Below are 6,269 nucleotides of genomic sequence, written 5' to 3' on the forward strand. Positions count from 1 at the left end.
ATTGTTGAATATTCAACCTTAAAAGACAAATTGCCAACGAAAAAGTGTCATAGTTTTTATTTTTATCAAAAGAATGGAATTTATACAACAAAGAAAATAATTTTAAAACCCAAAAGACGAATTTCCAACGAATAAAGATTTTTCACTGAAAAAAATAAATAAAAGACTGTTCAACACAAAAATAATTTTCCACAAAACTGATGCATTTTTACGCAAAAAAAAGGAAATTTCAAACGAAAAAGTTATTTTCTACTACAACAAATAACGCGAATTTTTAACTAAAAAATATCAATCTTAAAAAATGAAAAAGTTACTTTTTCTGTTAAAAAATGAATTCTAAACGAAAAAAAAGAAGTATTTTCCACTAAACAGTTTAATTTTCAACCAGACATAAGCCTTCAATAAAGAAAAATTTCACAATGTAGTTTAACTTTGACCCAAGTAGTTTAATTTTCAATTAAAAAAGATTAATTTTCAACAAGATGATTAAACTTTAAACCAGCGAGATCACTTTTCTACTTAAAATATAAATCTTTAACAAAAAAATTGATTTCTGAAGAAAGCGATTCAACCAAATGTTTTAAACAAATTAGTTGAATTATTAAGCAAAGAAGAACGATTTTTAACCAAAAAGTTGCATTTTCATAAAAAAAATGAAATTTCTTCTATAACAGATGAAGTTTTAAATCAAAAAGATAAATTTTCAATCGCCAGCTATGTTCTCGGTAATATTCTCATTCTCGTCAAAATTCTCAAAGTAATATAGAAGCCTCAATTTTTGAAAATTTGGCGGTAAATTCAAATTTAGATAGTTTACAATACAAAAATTGTAATTTTTAACAGTATTTTTTCTATGCATTTTTCTTCATTTATAAATATATTTTTATAAGTAAATAAATTTTATGTAACTATGGAAATAACGTAAACAATGAGAATATTGTTAAAAATCATACATTCTTTTAAATTTTCTCATATTCTCCGTAATATAACCAGAATTTAAAAACCCTCATACGTAACATTAAGAAGAGAGAAGGGGGATATTTTGACCCGATTACTGAACATTTGTAATTCATGAATTTTCTTCACAATCAACTTTTTATATCGTGATTTCCAAACAAATTATTTTAATTCATCATAAAATCTATTTCTAAGTGTTTCTAAGCATTATTGAGAGAAGAGAAAATTTAAATTGTTAACGATTGTTTGATAATGGAAAATAATTATGTTCTTAACATCTTTCTATCACACTATAATTTGTAAACGTTCTTATATTTTCAAAGAGATAAGAAAAATTAAATTATGGGCAAAATCTTTTTTCGAAGAATTCGAAAAAGGGTGAGAAGCTTTTAAATAATTATTAAAGATTTAAGTAAATTGAATTTTTTCAGAACACCTAGGAATATTTTTAATGGATTGTTTTTTATTTTAAAATAATTTTACGTTTTGAAGATTTCAAAATATGTGAAAAAGACTATGAAAAACTTTCAGACGATTTTTTTATTTTTTCAGAAATAAATCATATTTTATGTAAGCCTAATTTTGCAGGTTGTCAAGAGAATGACAAGGAAGTTTTAAGATTCCTGGAAAAATTTTAATTGATCGTTTTTTAATGAATTCTAAGAGAAAATTGAAAAATGATCACAAAACATTTTTAATAATTTCCTAAAATGTTTAGCAAGTGTGTAAAAGATTTTGTAGCAAAATTGTGCGATTTTGGCATATTACATAATTTCAGACAAAATTTGAGTAAGTTTGAGAGATATTCAGAAGTTTTTGAACGATTAAGAAATAATTAAAACCTTAATTTTTTTCTGTAATCAAAAATTCAATGTTCTGGTTTAAAACTGATCTTTTTGGAATAATTGATTGAAGGTTGAAATACTTTGTTGAACATTAATTTTTTTATTTAAGGTTCAGAATTTTAGTTATAAGTTGATATTTTTGATTGAAAATGTAACTGTTTCATTAAACATTGAACTAAATTGTTAAAAATTCAACTTTGTTTATAGAAAGTTTCTTATTTTGCTTGAAAATTTATGTTTTTGATTAAAAATTAGAATATTTGATTGAATATTCATTTATTATTTAGGAAATGCAATATTTTCACCAAAAAATGTTTAAAATTTAAAGCGTTTCTAATTAAATTTAATATATTGTGAAACTTTTAATTTGCCATTGAAACATTTCGAATATATAGCTTTAGCACACATATAATTCAATAAACTTATTGTAAAAAATAATTTTTTTTAAATTATTGAAACGTAAAGTTTCGTCTCATGAAATTTATATTATTTTGTGTACCCTCGGCATGCAGCCATCCTGCTAGCTGACGTCACATTATGGAATACCTAATGTCGAATGGCGGGGATATCTATTTAAATTCAAATATTACAAATGTTGGATAAATTGTTAGTATTATTACAGTACTAGCAGTTAATGCACGTGTACAAAACGCGTATTTACATCTCTGGCTTTTATTATCCAATACCTAAAAACAAAGTATTTAAAAATATACAATAATAGACCCATTTTATTTCAATATTTTTAGTCTAATATTGCTCAATTTTAAATTTTTACGCTTCTCAATTCTTTAATTAAAGATGGCTTCTGTTTTAAAAACTTACATGTACAATTTATGATTTAGAAATGGTTGAATTTAATTAAACATCGAGGAATGGTCTAATATTACGAAATCAAAATTGTTTTATTTCACATACTATTAATTTGAAATTATTTAATTGTAATCACTAAACAAATGAACATTTTAAATACAAATTAAACAAAAAAATAATTCAAAAGAGACCCATGTTAGTTTTATTTTGGTTTAAAGAAAGGTTTTGGTTTCTTTATTTAAGAAACTTAAAGTTAAAAAATAGGATTGCTATTATTTTTCATTCATGAAAATAAGTGTCGAGTACTCTGGTAAATGAAATCTAGCATCATGGGGCTTTCCCCTGAGTTCTAATTACTGAAAAATACCGTTGAATACTTATTTTCAAGATTTAACAATTAGCGGTCGACTGTATGTAGTATTTTATACGTGCTATGCCCACACTTTGAATAAAATTCATCCTACATATATATTGACTGAAGACAGATATTGCTATTATTTTTTTCTGCATATCTCTTCATACATTAGAAAACTAAATTAATTTAAAAAAGTCCTCTTTCTTTGATTAAAAAATCTCTGGAGAATGGCTTTCAACCCTTTAATTTAGTTTTAAGTGATTTAGCCAATCTTAGATTGGCTGCAATTTTGAAAAAAGGTAATATTTCGAATAAAATGAAAAATAATTGACCCTGTATTATTTCTAAACTAATCATTTAAAATTGAATAATTTAAATTTTAATATTTTTAAATCAGAAGCTCTAAAAAATGGCAAAATTTCAGCATAAGATTTTGGAAATTAGATAATTTCATTAATAATAATTTGAAATTCTATAATGTACACTTAAAAGCACTCCGAATTGAACAATTATATTTTGCATTGAAGGACCTCGAAATTGAATGATTTCAGATTAAAATTTCGAAAATAGAACAATTTCAAAATATTTAAAATTGAAGAACTTCACATTGAAATTTTCAAAAGTCGATCTTTTATAATTAAAAAAAAACGAAATCCTATTATTTTTAATTAAAAGCGTTTGAATGTGAATAATTTAAAATTCAAATATTTTGAATTTTAATCATTTTTAATTTGAAGCGATTAAAATTTGACAGTTTGAAATTGAGAACTAAACGGAATGCGTTGCAAAGTCAAAGCATCTGAAGTTCAAGAATTTATTATTATTAGGAGACAAAAAAATTATCATGTAATATTTAATATTAGAATTAATTAGCCAATTTTTGAAGACGAAAAAATGATTTCACTGTCATTATCACCGTTTAAAATGGAATTTTTTAAATTATTAACTTTTAAAATGAGATTTTCCTAAAAAAGAAGTTGAAAGGTAAGTCATTTAAAATGCGAAACACTGAAATTAAAAAAAAATGTATACTACGGAACGTTGAAAATTAAACGAATCCGACGTATGAACACTTTTTGTCATTGTAATTCTAAAAAAATTCAAATTCGATTTTATGTGTCTTTAGAATGCTGTAGATTTTATTTTTTTTCGAACCCATTAATTTTCTGCGAAGTTGATCAGAACAATTTTTAAAACCTGTAGAATCTATAGTACAGATAGTCACAACACTCAAATTTTTTTTTCAAAACTGTATTCATTGAGCGCCAATATTTTATTTCACGCCTTTCACAGGAGAGTATATAGATGGCGAGAAACGGCTATGCAGTGCTGCAATCTGACGTCGAAAAAGTAACTTTTACTATAAAAATATTCCTTAAGAACAAGAATAATTACAAATAATTGTTGCATGTAAGAATTAAAATAAATGTATTGCACTGTTTTACAACATTTTCAAAATACTTAAGCAAGTTTATTATTTAACTAATTTTTTCCGTCTGTAAATTTTGAAAATTTACTATTTTATGGAAATAATTATGCAGATCATGAATGCAAAACGTGATATTCATTGTGGAAGACAGTTTTGCAATTATTTAAACAATCAATAATCATTGACTTGCGACTTTTCATACGAAAGGTGGAGAAAATTCGTTTAATATATCACATTCTAATTTCAGAAATTATACCCTAATTGTTGAAACATTAATCATTTTTTTTAACTAGAATATTATTAATCTTTTCTATGAAAAAAAGCAAGAAATATTAATTGTTCAAATAATTGCAAACTGTCTTTTCATAAAAGCATTTCTCTTAACACTCATTACCAGCGACATTCATTTCAGAAAATAATAACGCTTCACGATTTTCAGAAGGAAAATATTGTGTAAACAAATGAAAATTATTTAAACAATTGGAAAATAACTTAAACAAATATATTACTTTTTGCACTCGCTAATTGTGTCATTAACACCAGAAAAAAATCTTAACAATTAAGATGGGAACAATTTTTTAAACAAATTAAAATTGTCTTATCTTATATAAATAATTAAGTACATTTTACCAAAAAATACCGTTTTTAGCGTTAAAATATAAAGTTATCGAGTGGAAATTATTTCATAAACATTTCTTATGAGGTGACCAAACTTTAATTTCCAAAAACAATAAGAAGTACTTCATTTTGGTTAATTTGATCGAAAACCGAACTTTTTCCATTTAAACTCTCATGCTAATTACAAAAGCCCGGTGTCGAAGTTCAATATTGATCGATTTGAAAAAATAGTGAATGTCTTTTCCTGAAAAAATGGGGGGGGGGGTCGACCATTAAAAATTGAAAATCGAATTTTTGGGCCACCCTAATGAAACATTCTATTATTTTGTTTAAAAAAGACTTGTATTTTTTATGGCGTGAAAATCGCATTTAAATTTTGAATTTAAAACTTTAAAACACTTTTAAAAAAATGAAAAACGTTTTTTTATTACACCAAAAGAATGGCCTGTTTTTAAATTTGAAATTGATAACATTTGAAGTTTGACATGTTCAAATTTTGTCTCTTGGGTCCTATATGAAAAGTATTTTAATTTTCAAATTCAAATACTGAATAGAAAACACTTATTGATTTCAATAAGTCCTATTCAATAAGCCCTATTATCTTTAGTCCCTATTCCAGTCGCGTGACGTATTCCGGTAAGAATCATACTGATCACTACCGGGATAGATTCGACACAAAAATAGCCTTTGAGCGTCAACAGAACCCCAATAACTTTTTCAAACTGTCTACAACCCCTAATAGTCACAGAAATGTCTTTGGGGTGATTGATACCTATGCTGAGCCGGGAATATCGTACTTAACCACAGGAAGGTCATTTCCCCTCACGCGTCGAACATTTGTCTCGAGATTTTATGTCTAGTGCATCAAAGGCCTAAAAATCGATCAGTCTAGCTTTGGAATTGTAGGATTCGACCGAACGTCCCTTAAATTTGATCCGGTGACACCTATAAGCAGAATATGTTTTTGGAAATTACAAGAGTTTATTTTTATTGAAATAGTAGAAAATATGAGGGGCTTTTTTAACTGCATAATCTTCAATATTTTTAAATTCACATTTACAAATTAAAAATATCATCCGTTGAGAAACTTGTTTACTCAGAAGAAAAACAATTTATTTACTATAGAATAAAAAAAGAATAATGTCACGCTTCTACAAAGTTTTGTTTGTTCTTACAAGATAGTTGTACAATTAATTGCTTTGTTTAGCAAAAAAGAAATGTTTTAAATATTTTTAAATCACGATGTTGAATTTTT

The sequence above is a fragment of the Belonocnema kinseyi genome, chromosome 5 (assembly GCF_010883055.1).
Source record: "Belonocnema kinseyi isolate 2016_QV_RU_SX_M_011 chromosome 5, B_treatae_v1, whole genome shotgun sequence".
In the NCBI taxonomy this organism is placed as follows: domain Eukaryota; kingdom Metazoa; phylum Arthropoda; class Insecta; order Hymenoptera; family Cynipidae; genus Belonocnema; species Belonocnema kinseyi.